The following is a 17,692-nucleotide window of genomic DNA, read 5'->3' as shown; positions in this document are numbered from 1 at the left end:
TGTTTGGTTTTCAAAGGTTTTTAGTGTAGTATTGACATGATTCATTTAGTGTTAGTATTAGTGTAGTTATATTTCGAAGGTCTTCTAGTGTAGGTATTTGAAGTAGCTTTAGTATCATATAGCATTAGTGTAATTTTAGTGCTGTGATAATGGTGGTGAATTGGGGGCACCAGGAGGTGTGGGAGCTCCTCTCAATAAGGGGCGAGGAGGAAATCTTCAAACATTCAATAGGCAGGGTGAAGGATGGCCTGTTGTATGAGAGGGTCACCTGAAGGCTCGATTTGACACAAGGTCTGCCAGATTGTGAGGAAGCTGGTTTGTGGGTTTGTCCTCAGTTTGAATAGTCTGAAAGCCACTGCAGTAGATTTTCCCCACGGTCTTTTATAAATTGTGTGCGCAAGTCTTCTTAAATTGAGTGCATTTTTCCCCCCTCGCTCCCTTCTACATCGTACACGCATGTGCTTTACTCCCACTCCTTTTCCGATTTCACTGCCCCGCGAGTATGTAATACGTCACTCAGGACATCACCACTGAAGGTTGGACCCCCACCCCCCACCTCCGCTTAGCTCTGCGATACCAGGCATTTAATGTTAAAGGGCGCACGGACCCGGGGTTTCATGATCTAGTGTGATTGGCCCACCCAATATTTCAACACGAGTTGTTCACACACCTATTTAGCAGGTCGGTAGCGTGAAAGGGGCCAATGTTTCAGGCCTGGGCACTTGGTCAGCAGGTACCTGAATTAAAAGGAGGAGGAAAGGCACCTGCCTGATCTTCCTCAATTCCTGAAAAGTTGGTTATCCTTTACTTCCTATGGATGCTGCTAAATTTCTCCAGCTCGTCTGTGTATTGCCAAGAGTCTTTTGTTCTGCTTTCCACCGAAAGTTAATATTCATTTAATGAGAGAGCTGGAATGTTCAAAATCTGGTCCAAGTCCGGGTGGGACGTGCACAGATGAACATTACAGAGGGTGGAATTGTCCACTCCTTCCTCTGCGGTCACTTGAGGAAGGCACTCTCAGGGGTCCTTTCATTTATTTTTTAACATTTAGAGATACCAGATGCTAACAGTCCCTTCCGTCCCATGTGCCTATGCTGTCCAAATACACTCTACCGACCCCATGCCTTTGGAACATGGGAGGAAACCCAGTCACAGGGACAACATGCCATCTTGCAGACAGCACCACATTCAAACCCAGGATGTTGGCACTGATGTCACTCGGGGGGAGAGGACCCCACTGGGTGGGAGGGAAGAGGACCCCACTAGGGGGGACACCATCGGGGGGGGGGGGGGGAGGTGACACTATCAGAAGAGGGTGAGTCCAAAATGATAGTCTATAAAATTTTTGAAAATTTTTTTTGGTAAGTCCAGCTGACATGTATCAATTTACCCATGAGGCTAAAACTCTAGCTAATTTACTTTTTGAACCTTCTACTGCACTGTCATTGTTACCCAATTACAATGATGTTTCGAATCATATGGTTCCGTCTGCACGCACTACAAGCAGGCGCTATTATTTTTGTTGATGCTGGTGTTTTTTTAATAAAATAATCGCTGCTTTTGTCAAGTTTTCTGGTGTTTTAGCTACAATATTGTGGTCATTAGTATTTGTAAACTGATATCAATAACATTTTTTAAAGGAAAAGGAGAAAAACCAAAAAATGGTCCATGGTGGCTGTGGGGGTGGGGTGAGTGAAAGAGGGGGAAATTAAACCACGTGTTTCTGCACTGGGCGACACCAAGCCTCGTGATGCCACTCGTTGCTGGTGCCCTAACTGCAATGCTAACTGCACACAAAAGATTCTTGAATGATCTTTCCATAGGGCACTGATAATGAGGCTTGAGGAGCCTGGGTTAAAAATTGCAACAGCCTTAATGAAGACAGAAGAGGAAATAGCCCTGAACCATGGGACTCAACATGAATACAGGTCAAAACACACACAACTTCACACATCTGCCTGGGAGTCCCTCTCAGGGCCATAGGGAGGACCACTTGGAACCAAGCAGTACCTCTGCAGGGAATGGCACAACTGTTAAATAGCAATATTGAAAACATTTCCATTGCTGAATAAAGGTTAGGCAGGCTAGGCTCAAGTTTGTAAAGTAACCGAAAGACAGTTAAAATTTTGCTTCAGTTTTAGAACCCCCTCCCCCTCCCCCCACTCCCCCCGCTCCCCCACTCCCCCTTCCCCCCACCAAATCATGAGATGGAGAAATTAAACCAAATATTCTGTCTGCTTTTCACTTTTTATGGCAACAAAACATCACAAGTTCACACATCCCTGCAATTCACATTTGTATTCAGTGTCACGGCAGGACAGTAAAGGAGGTGCTTTCACTGCAGGACAGATGATTTTCACCCTTTTACCTCACCACCTGCCTTCACTGTTTACTGGTTTCAGAAGGCACACTTTAATTGACTTAATGTCCACCAGGAATTTAAGGAGGCTTCCACAGAACAAATGCTGCCTTGCAAAATTTTCTTCTCTGTCACATAGCACAGAACAGCTCATTCAACCCGACTTTCTGATTGTTGGAGAATTTCAACTCACTTTTGTATTGGTGAAGATGATAAGTTATACACTTTCAATTTATAAATTTTAAATTTGGACATACCCGCACAGTAGCAGGCCCTTCCAGCCGACAAGCTTGAGCTCCCAAATACACCAATTAACTCACAATCCCCATTTGTTTTGAATGGAGCTCCTGGAGGCAACCCACAGAGACAGGTAGAAGTCACCGCTAACCACGACGCGCTGATAATAGTGAGTTTATTCTCATACACATTGTGCAATAAATATATGCACCAAAATTCTTTTTTGTGGCTTCTCAATAGGCCATTTCATGTCAGGCCTCCACCTGATGGCCGGCTACAAGAGCAGATCTAAATCTTAAAACTTACCTTTCATGCAGCAGCCTTTTCCAGTATCACATTCATATCCAGAGGTTCCTTGTAGCACCCTCCGGAGCCGATGGAGGTGGGGCGACTGGTGCCGTAGTGCCACCTATCATAAATGCGCGGCAGAACAATGTGCGTCTTCCCTACCCATAATCTCCCACACAGCTGTGGTTCCTAGAACAGTTCTAGCTTCATGGGGCATTACGGGTAGGGAGGACGGCCATTGCTCTGTTGCGTTTTTAGCCGCAGAGAGCAGCCCCAAAGGCCGAAACGGCCTGGTGAGGCTGTCACAGCCTGCACTGGCTGCCCCCTGCTGCCCTGACGTCTCCTGCCCTCCGCCCCTGCCTTGAGGGGGTTCATGAAGGGAGTGGGGTGACAGGGTCATCAGCCCTCTCCTATCCTGCTGCTTCCAGGGTCTGTACATTAAGGTCAGGCGGTGGAGCATAGAACTGTGTTGATTATCCTTCCCTGAAAAGGGTTGATATCAGTACCTCGGAGCTGCCCAGAAAGGTACGTCTTTAGGTGCAAAGACGAAGAACCTCCGCCTTTACAGATGGGTGTTTTCCCTGTATGAAAGGGCCTAGTGACAAAGTCAATTAGAGTCTTGTTAAGGACTCTTGCTTAGGTACGTTATTGATTTTCTTTTTGTTCTGTTTACAGTTCTTTGTTTTTTTTTACAACTTCCAATTAGTGATAATTCTGTCACACCTGCAGGAATCTCAGTGTTGTATGTGATGTCATGTATGTATATAAAATAATACAGAACAGTACAGGCCCTTCACCCCTCAATGTTGTTCCAATCCATATATTCCTTGCTGAAAAAAATGAAACCCTCCCTACCCCGTAACCCTCTATTTTTCTTTAATCCATGTGTCTGTCTCTTAAATGCCTCCAATGTTTCAGCTTCCACCACCAACCTCGGCAAGGAATTCCAGGCACCCACAACCCTCTGTGTAAATAAAAAAACCCCTGATGTCTCCCCTAAACTTCCCTCCCTTCACTTTGTACAGATGTCCTCTGGTGTTTGCTGATCCTGCCCTGGGAAACAGGTGCTGGCCGACAACCCTATCTATGCCTCTCATAATCTTACAGACCTCTATCAAGTCTCCTCTCATCCTTCTACGCTCCAAAGAGAAAAGTCCCAGCTCTGCTCATAAGACTGGTTTCCCAATCCAGGCAACATCCTGGTAAATCTCCTCTGCACCCTCTCCATGACTTCCCTTTCATCTATCATTCCACCTTTGAGGTTAGCAGCGGCATCTTCTCCTACTTCAGGTGGCAGATCACTTTTCAGCAGATCTTCATTTGAATGGACCCATCCCTCACTTGTTTCTTCACAAATACTAAGAATGGAGAGAAAGAAGACCACTCTGACAGCTCGCTAAATCATATGACATAACATCCACTAACAAAGATGTCTACCCATTACTGCCCTGACAATATATCTAAAAAAAAATCTGAACAAGCAATTGTAAAGAACAAACTATAATAGTAAGCCATCTGATTACATTAGAGAGGCAATAAATACTCTAGATATCACATGTCAAACTCTGGCCCGCGGGCCAAATTATATTTGGCCCGCAAGATCATTTCAAAAGTGTATTAGAGGTGGCCCGCCCTGCAGCGAGAGCCAATGCTGTTTTTTGGTAAAGTCACCCTCACCATCCTCCCCCTTCATTGCACATCCTTCCCCATTGTAACACGAGAAATTGTAACACGAGAAGTCTGTCGATGTCATCAGCCGGCAAGCCAGTTGGAAGGCTTCCCGCACAACCAGTCACTTCTCCCACCTGTCGAGCGGTGCGGCGGATGGGAGAGCGCCTGTGATTTCCTGTCGGCGCGACGGACATGGCAGGCTGCTCACGGCCCCCGGGCAACGCGAGCCCCGCGTGACTGGCACCGGACGGCCCTTCCACAGCGCGAACGCACTTCTCCCAGTCGCCACGGCCTTCAGCGCTTACACCCGCGCGGACCCCAGGGACGGCTGATTCGGCCCTGCACGTGAAGAGAGAGATGGTGGCTGTCCGCAAAGGCTGATCGGCAGTGCGCTGGACCTGTGTGGGTGGGTAAGCAGGGGTGGGCAGAGGGTTTAGGTGAGGAGTAATGGGCAGGGGAAGTTATGGTGGTGCGAGGGTCAGTTAGAGGGAGGGATGAGTAGAAGGAGGGGTGGATAGGGAAGAGGTAAAAGGGGAGGGGCAGGGCGAGTAGGGGAGGGGTGATTAGAGGGTGAGAGACGGGTAGAGGGAGGAACAGGTTGAGGGGAGAGGCAGTAGAGGGGCGTGTATAGGATGGGGTGGGTAGAGGCAGAGCGAGTGGAGTGAGGGATGAGTAGAGGTTGGGTAAAGGACTGGTCAGGTAGAGGGATGGTGGGTCGAGGGTGAATAGAGGCCTAGAGCCTGAGGAGTGAGCAGGAAATGCTGAGTCTTGATGCAGGCCAAAATGGACACAGCCTGTGAATGCTGACTACATCTCCACAGAGACCAAATATGTTTCCCTCAGGTCAAGCAAAGGGTGAACTTGAGCTACCTACTCCTGACCTGTAACATTATCCTCCTAAAGTTATATCCTAAAGTTTAACATTACATATGTTGAAAGAAGAGAAAACATGCAGATGTTGTTGAAAATTTTCAATAAATATTTAGTTCGGCCCTCGACTTAGTCCAAGTTTTTAATTTTGGCCCTCTGTGAATTTGAGTTTGACACCCCTGCTCTAGATCAATGATGACTATTCACCATAATCCTCATGCAAAAGAACAGTGTAGATAGTCCAGTGTGGTCTTGGAGTAGTCCAAGATCAGTTCAACAAGGGGACATTCAAAAGCTTAATAAATGTTGAAAAGAACTAGTTCTTGAACCTGGAGGGTCACTTCTGCCTGAAGGTAGCAGTGAGAAGAGGCTGAGACCATGGCGATGGGGGTCCTTGGCTATGTCGGCTGCCCTCTTCTGCCTCACATTGATGTCTACAGTGGATAGGTCTGGCAGTGTTTGCTACCTTTTTCGTTCCATGGCACTGGTATTCCCAAATTAGGCTTCGAAGACACCAGTCGGCATCCATCTATTTTGGGTTATTGGAGAATGGCATTGGGGAACAAAGTCAGTGGATTACCTTCCTCTTGCCACAGCTTTTATTTCCTCCCAAATATTCAAAATAAACCATTCTCTACAAAAATCAAAACGCAATGCTAGGACTTTTCAAATTCATTGTGTCCTCTTTCCTCACACACAGTCTATTCATAGTATCAGATTTGTTTGTACACTGTTATTGTACCACTAATGTGCCCTCCAGGGTTACTCTCCCTCTGTAGTTTGAGAGGATTCCCCACCAATCTCATCCCCTTATCAATGCCTTCCCCACAGCGCCCTCACGTTGGCTGCACGAGGCCTCATTGCGTCCCTTCGGACATACTTCTGCAGCCTGGAATGTGCCGGTCGGCAGCATTCCCTCACTGTCATCCAAGTTCTTGGCAAACCAAAGGGAGTGTTTCACCAGCCTGATGATCTTCTAGCAGCTCTGGGTGTCTGCGTCTGCATGCTCCCCTTCTGTCACATGGCTGACAACTTACACTCAATAACCAGCGATGTTATCCACTCTCACAGAGTCGTCATAAAATCTGGTAACAATCCATCTCACCATCCAATGAGTCGGAGATTGGAAATAAAACGAGGAACGTTTAAAAACTCAGAAGCTGAAGCAGAATGCATAACTCTAACACAAGGGATAAAAACTCACTCAGCCAATGGGTGAGAACTTTACTGAAAAAGGTTCCCGCAGAAATATTATTAATTTTAATGATATACCAGGGTAGAAGGCCCTTCCAGCACCCGAATCCTGTGCTGTCCAATTAACATACCAACCCCATACCCTTTGGAGGAGCACCTGGAAAAATCACACATGGGTCACAGGACGGACATACAAACTCTTTGCAGACAGTGGTGGATTCGAACCTCGGTCCCTGGTACAGTGAGATGACAATACCTTGTAATACTGTCTTGATTTTTAAAGTTTCCAGATGTAGAGCCAGCAGTGAAGGAACACTCCTGAAAGTAAACAGGTAAGGTTTTTAGACTGCAGGAATGTATCGGCACAATCAAGGAATTTTACCGCCTCGCAGGCAGACTAGAAAGGAACGTGCAGGAATTTGGAGTCAATTCCTGCACCGCGATTTGTCCTGCAGGACCCCTACAACTTTTTGGAGGAAGCCTGCAGTGTAAAAATAGTACCGGAAAATTTTGTTGATGGTCATCCATTCGACTGCGCGTCCAACTCCCGGGACTGTTGCACTCAGCAATTTGCAGTCTAAAATGTCGCCCAGCATGAACGCCCACATGGGCAGTAACTTTTTTTCCGCGATCTTCCCGACATTGCCGTCTAAATAATACAAGGGATGACGGTTAAGCCCAAGGGGATGTACTCACATGCCTGTCACCTGTGTTCTGGGTTTGGAAGGCGCTGAAGGTGAGGGGGACTTTCAGAAGACAACACTGAAGCCTGGTGGGGTGGGGGGGACAGGAGTGGTGGAAGGAGGTAGTGAAGGTTTGTAGGAGGGCTTGGCCAATGATCCTTTCCAGCAAAAAGAGACCCAGCACCTGGCAGCTCCGTTGGAGCTGATGCTTTGAATGGCCAGTTATATGCTACATGGAGGGTTTAACTTTCTTCTGGTGATACACACAGAAAGATTCACCAGCTCTGTTACCAAGCCACTGCCAGCTATGTGCAAAGATGCGAAAGGATGCTTTTGGTAAAAGGAAGAGTTTCAAATCCTTCTGCAAATATAAGCATCTAAAAAAAAAAATGGTTTGATGAAGGGCTCTGGTCTGAAAGGCCGACCATTCTTTCTCCTCCATTGACACTGCTTGACCCACCAAGTTCCTCCAGGAGCTTGATTTCTGTTTCAAAATTCAGTGTCTGCTGTCTCCTTTTAACCAGCGTCATCTGTCTTTTTGGGATGGCTGTTGCACAATGAGCCAGCGCGCAGCACATACGCACACGCACACACATGCATCATTCCCCTTGACACACAAATCATAGATGGCTCCAATGCCACAAATTGTCTTCACTATTGCAAGTCACTTTTTGGGGCTATATCTGTCTTCTGCATTTATTGTCTCTTTTTAATATCATTCAATTATTTTACTATTTTCTTTACAAGAACTTGTCCAGCTGCAGCAAGTAGGAATTCCGGAGCATCTGTACATTGTATACTGTGTATGACAATAAGTTCTATCATCCACTTTTAGGTCAGGGATTTCCAAAAGCAATGCAGAAATCGAAGCCTGCCTTGGCAAATGTAGGGTTACATTTCAGACAACAGGCAATTTTCTGATCGATGATTGAAGGTTGATCTGGGTCTTCAGGGCTACAACTCATCTAAAAGGAACACAAAGATGTACCGAGAACTAGGGCAGCACTAATAGCACAAGTGCTAACCGCTACACTAACCCAAGGGCAGAGACCCAGGTTCGAATCTGTAGGGTGTTTATATATTCTCCCCCATCCCCCATATGCTTGGATGCTCTGGTTTCCTTCCATGTACCAAGGATAGATAGGTTGGTGGGCTAATGGGTGTAAATGGACAGAGCAGGCTCAGGGGCCAGAAGGGCCTGTTACCAGACTTGTAAAGAACAAGTGGACACAAATTTATAATCAATGAAATTCATATATTTTAATGCCAGGAGTATTGTAAAAAAGGTGGATGAGCTGAAGGTGTGGATTGATACTTGGAAGTATGATGTGGTAGCGATTAGTGAGACATGGTTGCAGGAGGGATGTGATTGGCAGCTGAATATCCCTGGGTTTTGTTGTTTTAGGTGTGATAAGAGTCGGAGGGGCAAGAGGAGGTGGGGTTGCATTGCTTGTCAAGGAAAATATTACAGCGGTACCTAGGAAGGATAGATTAGAGGGCACATCCACGGAGGCTATTTGGGTGGAACTGAGGAGTAGGAAAGGAGAGGTTACATTTGTAGGGGTGTATTATAGACCACCCGGAGGGGACCGAGACCTAGAGGAGCAAATCTGTAGGGAGATAGTAGATATTTGTGATAAGCACAGGGTTGTAATTATGGGAGATTTTAATTTTCCACATATAGATTGGGAAACACATTCTGTGAAAGGACTGGATGGGTTAGAGTTTGTGAAATGTGTGCAAGATAGTTTTTTACAACAATATGTAGAGGTGCCGACCAGAGAAGGAGCAGTGTTAGATCTACTGTTGGCAAATGGGATGGGTCAGGTGACGGAGGTTAGTGTTGGCGAGCACTTCGGGTCCAGTGATCATAATGCCATCAGCTTCAATGTCATTATGGAAAGAGAGAAGTCAGGGCCAAGGGTTGAGGTTTTTGATTGGGGAAAAGCTAGATTTGAGGAGATGCGAAAGGACTTGCAGGGTGTGGATTGGGACAATTTGTTTTATGGGCAGGATGTAGTAGAGAGATGGAAGTCTTTTAAAGATCAGATTTTGAGAGTGCAAAAGCTTTATGTTCCTGTTAGGTTAAAAGGAGGGGCAAAAGGTTTGAGAGAGCCGTGGTTTTCAAGGAATATTGGAAACTTGGTTCGAAGAAAAAGGGAGGCATACATTAGATATAAGAAGCATGGAGTTAAGGGGATGTTTGAAAGATACATTGAATGTAAGAGGAATCTTAAGAGAGGAATTAGGAAAGCTAAAAGAAGGTACGAGGAAACTATGGCAAGCAGGGTGAAAACTAATCCAAAAGAGTTCTACAAATATATTAATGGTAAAAGGAAAGCTAGAGACAAAATTGGTCCCTTAGAGAATCAGAGCGGAAAACTGTGTGTGGAGCCTAGAGAAATGGGGGAGATATTGAACAGTTTCTTTTCTTCGGTATTCACTAAGGAGAAGGATATTGGGAGATGTGAGATAAAAAAAGCAAATTGGGTAAATATGGGGAATATAGAGATTACAAAAGATGTAGTTTTAGGGCTTTTGAAGAATATAAAGGTGGATAAGTCTCCGGGACCAGACGGGATCTTCCCCAGGACATTGAGAGAAGTGAAGGAGGAAATAGCAGAGGCTCTGGCGGTAATTTTCCAAATGTCATTAGATATGGGGATAGTGCCGGAGGATTGGCGCATTGCGCATGTGGTTCCGTTATTTAAAAAGGGTTCAAGGAGGAAGCCTGGCAACTATCGGCCTGTAAGTTTGACGTCTGTGGTAGGTAAATTAATGGAGAAAATTCTTAGAGATAGTACTTATAAACATCTGGATAGACAGGGTCTAATCAGGAGCACTCAACATGGATTTGTGGGAGGAAGGTCATGTTTGACCAATCTGATTGAATTTTTTGAAGAGGTGACTAGGAATATGGATGAGGGTAGCGCAGTGGATGTTGTCTATATGGACTTCAGTAAGGCCTTCGATAAGGTACCACATGGAAGGTTAGTTAAGAAGGTGCAGTCTTTAGGTATAAATTTTGAGATAGTCAAATGGATTGAACATTGGCTGAAAGGGAGAGGCCAGAGAGTGGTCAGGTTGGAGGCCGGTGACCAGTGGTGTGCCTCAAGGATCTGTATTGTTGTTCGTTTTATACATTAATGATCTAGATGATGGGGTGGTAAATTGGATTAGTAAATATGCAGACGATACTAAGATAGGTGGAATAGTGGATAATGAGGAAGGTTTTCAAGGATTGCAGAGGGATTTGGGCTGCTTAGAAAAGTGGGCTGAAAAATGGCAGATGGAATTTAATGCTGATAAGTGTGAGGTGCTTCATTTTGGTAAGAAGAAACAGAACAGGACATACGTGGTAAATGGGAGAGCATTGATGAATACAGAAGAGCAGAAAGATTTAGGAGTAACGGTACATCGTTCCCTGAAGGTAGAAACTCACGTGAATAGGGTGGTGAAGAAGGCTTTTAGTATGCTGGCCTTTATCAATCATTGCATGGAATATAGGAGTTGGGAGGTGATGTTGAGATTGTATAAGACGTTGGTGCGGCCTAATTTGGAGTTCTGTGTGCAGTTCTGGTCGCCTAATTATAGGAAGGATATAAACAGAGTGGAGAGAGTGCAGAGAAGGTTTACCAGAATGTTACCTGGGTTTGTCATACCCACACTCCTGTTCGGCTCCGAATCATGGGTCCTCTACCAGCACCACCTACGGCTCCTAGAACGCTTCCACCAGCGTTGTCTCCGCTCCATCCTCAACATCCATTGGAGCGCTTACACCCCTAACGTTGAAGTACTCGAGATGGCAGAGGTCGACAGCATCGAGTCCACGCTGCTGAAGATCCAGCTGCGCTGGATGGGTCACGTCTCCAGAATGGAGGACCATCGCCTTCCCAAGATCCTGTTATATGGCGATCTCTCCACTGGCCACCGTGACAGAGGTGCACCAAAGAAAAGGTACAAGGACTGCCTAAAGAAATCTCTTGGTGCCTGCCACATTGACCACCGCCAGTGGGCTGATAACGCCTCAAACCGTGCATCTTGGCGCCTCACAGTTTGGCGGGCAGCAACCTCCTTTGAAGAAGACCGCAGAGCCCACCTCACTGACAAAAGGCAAAGGAGGAAAAACCCAACACCCAACCCCAACCAACCAATTTTCCCTTGCAACCGCTGCAATCGTGTCTGCCTGTCCCGCATCGGACTTGTCAGCCACAAACGAGCCTGCAGCTGACGTGGACTTTTTACCCCCTCCATAAATCTTCGTCCGCGAAGCCAAGCCAAAGATAGGGAGAGATTGGACAGATTAGGTCTTTATTCTTTGGAGCGTAGAAGGTTGAGAGGGGATTTGATAGAAGTATTTAAGATTATGAAAGGGATAGACAGAGTGGATGTGGATAGACTATTTCCATTAAGAGGAGGAAAGTTTAAAACAAGAGGACATGCGTTAAGAATTAAGGGGCAAAGGTTTAGAGGTAACATGAGGGGGAACTTCTTTACTCAGAGAGTGGTAGCCGTGTGGAATGAGCTTCCGGGAGAAATAGTGGCGGCGGAGTCAATTGTATTATTTAAGAAAAGGTTGGACAGGTATATGGATGAGAAGAAGATGGAGGGCTATGGGCATTGTGCAGGGAGGTGGGACTAGAGAGGTGTGTTTGGTTCGGTGCGGACTAGAAGGGCCTAATGGCCTGTTTCCGTGCTGTAAATTGTTATGTTATTTATGAACCTCATGGAGAACCAAGTTAGTGGTTATGCTCAGACAGCTCTGTTGTTAATGCTGTCGAAATACAATTGAAGATTTCTATTCAATGAATACATCATCTATTGGTGAATGAGAACAGGAAATGGATTTACTTGTGGATAACACTGGTGCAATTTTAAGTAGGCCTGGGTGTTGACAAATTTCATGTTAATTACCAGAACTGCCAATTTCCAATACAAGTTCATTCATAATGCTCCTGGTACGTTACTCTCAGATTTCAGATTTATTGTCAGAGTACATACATTACATCATTGAGATACATACATTACAACTCAGATTCTGTTTCTGAAGACGAGACAGAAACCTCACTTATTGGGAGTGCAAAAAAAATGGTACACAGCGTATACAAGAACTGCAAACAGACAAATGCAAACAAACTGACTGTGCAATACCGAGAGAGTTTGTCATTGGAGGAGTCTGATGGTGGAGGGGTAGCAGCTGTTCCTGAACCTGGTGGGGCGAGTCTTGTGACACCTAGACCTCTTTCCTGATGGCAGCAGTGAGAACAGAGCATGTGCTGGGTGGTGTGGATCCTCGACGATTGCTGCTTCTCTCCAACAGCAGCATTCCCTGTAGATGTTCTCGATGGTGGGGAGGGTTTTGCCTGTGATGCCCTGGGCTGTGTCCACTACCTTTTGCAGGGCTTTACATTCAGAGGTATTAGTGTCCCCATACATGCCTTGGTGCAGCCAGTCAGCACAATTTCCACCTCATGTCTATAGAAATTTGCTGGGGTCTCTGCTGTCATACCGATCCTTTGCAAACTCTTGAAGTAGAGGTGCCAACATGCTTCCTTCATGATGACATTCATGTTTTGGGACCAGGTAAGGTCCTCCAAGATGGTGATTCTCAAGAACTTTCAACCTCAGATTCCCCCAATGATCACTGGATGGTAGACCTCTGGTTTTCCCTTCCTGAAGTCAACAATCAGTTCCTTAGGTTTGACGATATTGAGTATGAGGTGCACAAAGACATCTGTGATTAGGAGCTGATAAAGGGCCTCGACTCGAATAGTTGGCTGACCTTCTCTCTGTGCAGATGCTGAGTGATCCAGAGCCCCCAGATTTTCTTTGTTCCCTCATGCTTCCAGCAACTGCAATGTTTGTGTTTTTTTTTCCTTGCATACAATTGGAACAGGCAGCCATTTAATCTGGGAGTTGTCACGCACAAGTGGCTGGAGAACTGTTCTTGCGTTGCCCATGGCCCAAGACCAATTTATTCTTGTATGGCTTGATGCCATTTTGTTTAAAGAACATCTGCAAACACATCAGCTCCAGACAAGTTTGGCTTAAACATCCCAGAAAGTAATCCAAGCTGAAGAAATTTAAAGAAAAAAAAAACTCTCTGCATGGCTTGAGGATAATGGCAGGACCTTCAATTGACAGATGCAGCAAATATTCCTCTCTTCCAAAGAGCAAGGATATCCACAAGCTCCCAAGCAGCTCGGCTTTGGACCATTGAATCTCACTTCACCCAGAAGGGAGGACAAATACATCAGATGTTTCCAAACAGCGCTGCAGAGTTTCAGTTCATGATCCATAGAAAAACAAATAGGAGCTGAAGTCCATTCAGCCCTTTGAGCTTGTTCCACCATTCAATCATTGCACCGCCCATTTTCCAAATTGCTCGCTCATCCATCTTGCTGTTGCCGCAGTCTTCTCGTGATCATTGGAAAAATTGGGATTAGGAGATGTGTTGTACCATATCCCCAGCTCCTTCCATTGGCTGACAGACAGATGCAAATTACTTGATGAGGAGAGTTTATTGTCACATATAAAATTACAAAGTACTGAAATTCTTAGTTGCTGCAGACCCACAAGTACAAATTACAAATTAAATTACCATAAGAGAAAATGAAAAACATTGAAGAGCAATTAAAAACTTCCATGCTTTCTTTTAAGAGGTAAAACGTGAAAATCTGTAATCAGTGTGATTGAAGTAAAAACACAAAATGCTGGAGAAACTCAGCAGGTCAAACAGAGTCCTTCATGTAGAAAAGGTAAAGATACAGAACTGACGTTTCGGGCCTGAGCCCTTCATCAAGGTATGGGAAAATGTCGGCTGGCGTCTGAACATGAAGGTGGGAGGGGTGGTCACAAAGGCAGGAAGTAATGAGTGGAAAGGAAGGCGGGGGGGGGGAACAGCAGTGATCAAGGGGAGGAGAGATGGCTGGGGAAGGGAGGGAGGGAGAACTGGAAAGGGAGGAGGGGGAAGAAACTGGAAAAGTCGATGAAAAGTGGAGAGAGCCCAGATGGGGAAAAAAAAAATCAGGTGTTGTTCCTCCAATTTGCGAATGATCTTGCTGGGACAGTACATAAAGCCATACGAGTATGGGGGGCTGACGCAGAGCTAAAATGGTTCGCCACTGGGAGGTCTCTGTCAATGGTGCGGATGGAGAGGAGGTGCTCAGCGAAGTGACCTCCCAATCTGTGCCCATTCTCTCCAAAGTAGAGAAGGTCTGTGGAGGCAGCAGACCTTTGGTAGAATGAGTGCTCATTCCTACCTTCAAAGTTGCCTTCAGCACATCCCACCTCTTGTATTTTCTTTAGACATACAGGACAGCAACAGGTCCTTCCAGCCCACGCAGACACAGGGAGGACGTACAAATTCCTCACAGACAGCGCCAGATTCAAACCCTGGTTGCTGGTGCAGTAACAGCATTGTACTAACTGTTCTACATTCACTGCTGCCTTGATAAGAACTGGCATTCAACTCTAATACATCGAGCATTGCTGATTTAATCCATTTTTTTCCCCAATTCACAATAAATGATTGAGAAGGTAAAACTTTTCACATTATCAGTGTCATATTCGTACATTCCCACAACTTGATGTTGCTACATTTGTTCTCTATTTAGCACCATTCCCACCACTGTGACACCTTGTCTTTACACCCCCCACCCCCCAAGTCTCAGTCCTTCAGTAAGTATTTCTGCAGCCTGGAATGTGCCAGATTGCTGAAAGACAGCAATATTAACGTGTCCAGATTCCATTAACCCTTCCACTACATTCTTTCCCTGGCCCTCTATCTCCTTGCTCCCCTCCACTATCAGGGAGCTACCTTTTTGCGCCCTTTCCCCCCATCATTTCTCAGCTTCTTCATCTTCCACCCTCTCACCTGCATCCACCTTAATACTTGCGTGTTTTAAAAAAAAAATTCAGACATATCCCTGTTTTTTTTCCAGATTACCGTGAAGGGTCCAGACCCAAAACATTGGTTGCCTTGCAGTGTGATCTGTTGAGTTTCACCAGCACGTTTATGTATTCCCCTCAGTCCCCGCATCTGCAGACTTTCTTGTTTAACTGATTGGCTCATCTCTTTTCAGGGCAACCCCCAAGTAGCCAGTTGCCTGACCTTTTAATTCTACTTTCCCACTTTGACCTTCCCCTTCTGCCTTTTCACATTTCTTCTCCTCCTCGCACCCCCCCCCCACCCCCGCACATACACACACCAATGTCCAACAGAAGCTTAAGGAACAGAACGTTGTCATCTTTGAAGGCACGTCAAATCAGATAATTCCACAACCAGCTTTTAAAACAGTTCTGAGAAATGCCATCAGCCTGTAATGCGAGACTTGTCTCTCTCTCTCAATAGATGCTGCCTAATGCATTGACTATTTCAAGCGTCCCCCTATAGCAGATTTCCAGCATCGTCAGTGTTTTGTATCCCATGGTTCTGACACACCATTCACTCACACCTCCTCCAGTCAGATCAGCAGGCACGATCAGCCATGATCAGACTCCTGAATGAACCTCATAATAGCAAAATCATGTTGCATTTGCTCTGTACAAACTGATCTCTTTGTCACTATGCACATTTGTTGTGTTCTATTTGCACTATGTACAAGTTGTTGACTGGCCGGGCCCCTGAAACAAACTGTCACCACTTGTGACAATAAACCAAGTAAAAACCTCCAGCAATCTTCACCCACCCACACCCTCTTGGTCTCCATCCCATCACAGACATCTGCTTTCTCCACTCCTCTCTAGTTTAAAATGGGTTTAATTTCTAAATTTATACAGTTAGGGTTAAGGGTCATTATCCTGAAACGTTCACTCTCGGGATGCTAGCTGACCCACTAAGCATTTCCAGCATTTATTTTTGCAGGAGGTTTAGACCTGGACCACTGCAGGTTTCATCAAACTCAAGTCTAGATTTACCACAACAATGGTCCAGGATCATTCATGAAATATTTCCTGAAGGGAGACAAGGATGAATCATAAATGCTGGCCTTGTCACCAATGCTCTGACTCTACAGAGGAATTAAAAGAAATCTTTTGGCCTGCTGCAATGGTGTTGGTTGATGGATCAACCCCACCTAATCCCACTTTCCCAGGTTCAGTCATAGCTCTGCAGGTCACAGTACTTCATAGAAATCTAGGACCTCCCTCCCACATTACTACCGAATGTGGCACAAGCTCCAGACCTTCTACCATCTCCCCTTGGATCCTTCTGCCAACTACTTCAAATTCCTCTCCTCTGGTTTTTGATCCTTCATTAGAACATAGAACATTCCAGACCCTTTGACCCACTATGTTGCACCAACCTAAGCAAATCTACTCCATAGCGATATAATTTCCACCTGTAAACCTCTATTCTTCTTGCATCAATGTGCCTGTCCAAACATGACCCTATTGTACCAGCCTCCACCACCCCTGACAATGCATTCCAGGCATCCACCAATCTCTGTAATTAAGATCGCTTTTTGCCTTCTCTCCTACATGTCCAACACTCACCTTAAACAGATGTCCTCTGGTATTTGCTATTATTGTGCCAGGGAAACTGTGCTGACTGTCCACCTTATCCAAACCCCTCATAATCTTCTACACCTCTATTAAGTCACCAATCAATGATGCACCCAATTAAATCTCCCGACAGTCTCCTGTGTTGCTGTAAAGCAACCTCTCTCAGTCTAATCTTCCCCCCCCCACCCCCCCCCACACCACAGTTCATGGAACTTCCTCACAAATCCCTGCAGCCTCTCCAAAGCCACAATATCTCGGGTCAGTAAGCTTGCAGGTTGAAGGAGTAGTGGATGGAGCTGAAGGTTGTCGAAGGTTATAAAGAGGATATAGACAGGATGCAGAGTTGGGCAGAAAAGTGGCAGATGGAATTCAACCCGGAGAAATGTGAGATGATGCATTTTGGAAGGACAAACCAGAAGGCTGAATACAGGGTTCATGGACGGTTACTTAAGAGTGTGGATGAACAGAGGGACCTTGGAGTCTAAATCCATACATCCCTCAAGGTCGCCGCACAGGTTGATAGGATAGATAAGGTGGCCAATGGGATACTGGGCTTCATTAATAGGGAGACTGAGTTCAGGAACTGAGGGGTCATGTTGCAACTCGACAAATCTCTGGTAAGACCACAGTTAGAGTATTGTGTTCATTTCTGGAAGGATGTGGAAGCCATGGAGAAGGTGCAGAGGAGATTTACCAGGATGTTATCTGGATTGGGAAAAGTCTTATGAGGCAAGGTTAGCAGAGCTGGGACTTTTCTCTTTGGAGCGTAGAAGGATGAGAGGAGACTTGATAGAGGTCTGTAAGATTAGAGAGGCATAGATAGGGTGGTCAGCCAACACCCGTTTCCCAGGGCAGGATCAGCAAACACCAGAGGACATCTGTACAA

General features: G+C 45.7%; 1 protein-coding gene across 2 annotated transcripts in view; it reads right to left on the bottom strand.

The window, feature by feature from the left end:
• The window catches only part of LOC138745793 (prickle-like protein 1), a 178,419-nt gene that overhangs the window by 89,472 nt on the left and 71,255 nt on the right, over positions 1–17,692 (bottom strand). The window contains exon 2 of one of the 2 annotated variants that reach the window (XM_069903098.1): positions 6,876–6,937. The exons of the other annotated variant lie outside the window; for it this stretch is intronic. The gene's annotated coding sequence lies outside the window, so the exon portion shown is untranslated. The remainder of the gene's footprint in view (positions 1–6,875; positions 6,938–17,692) is intronic. 2 annotated transcript variants of the gene reach the window in all.

Source organism: Narcine bancroftii, chromosome 11 (genome assembly GCF_036971445.1).
Source record: "Narcine bancroftii isolate sNarBan1 chromosome 11, sNarBan1.hap1, whole genome shotgun sequence".
NCBI classification, from domain to species: Eukaryota; Metazoa; Chordata; class Chondrichthyes; order Torpediniformes; family Narcinidae; genus Narcine; species Narcine bancroftii.
Note: the sequence above shows the minus strand (reverse complement) of the source record. Positions and strands in the feature narration are given on the sequence as shown.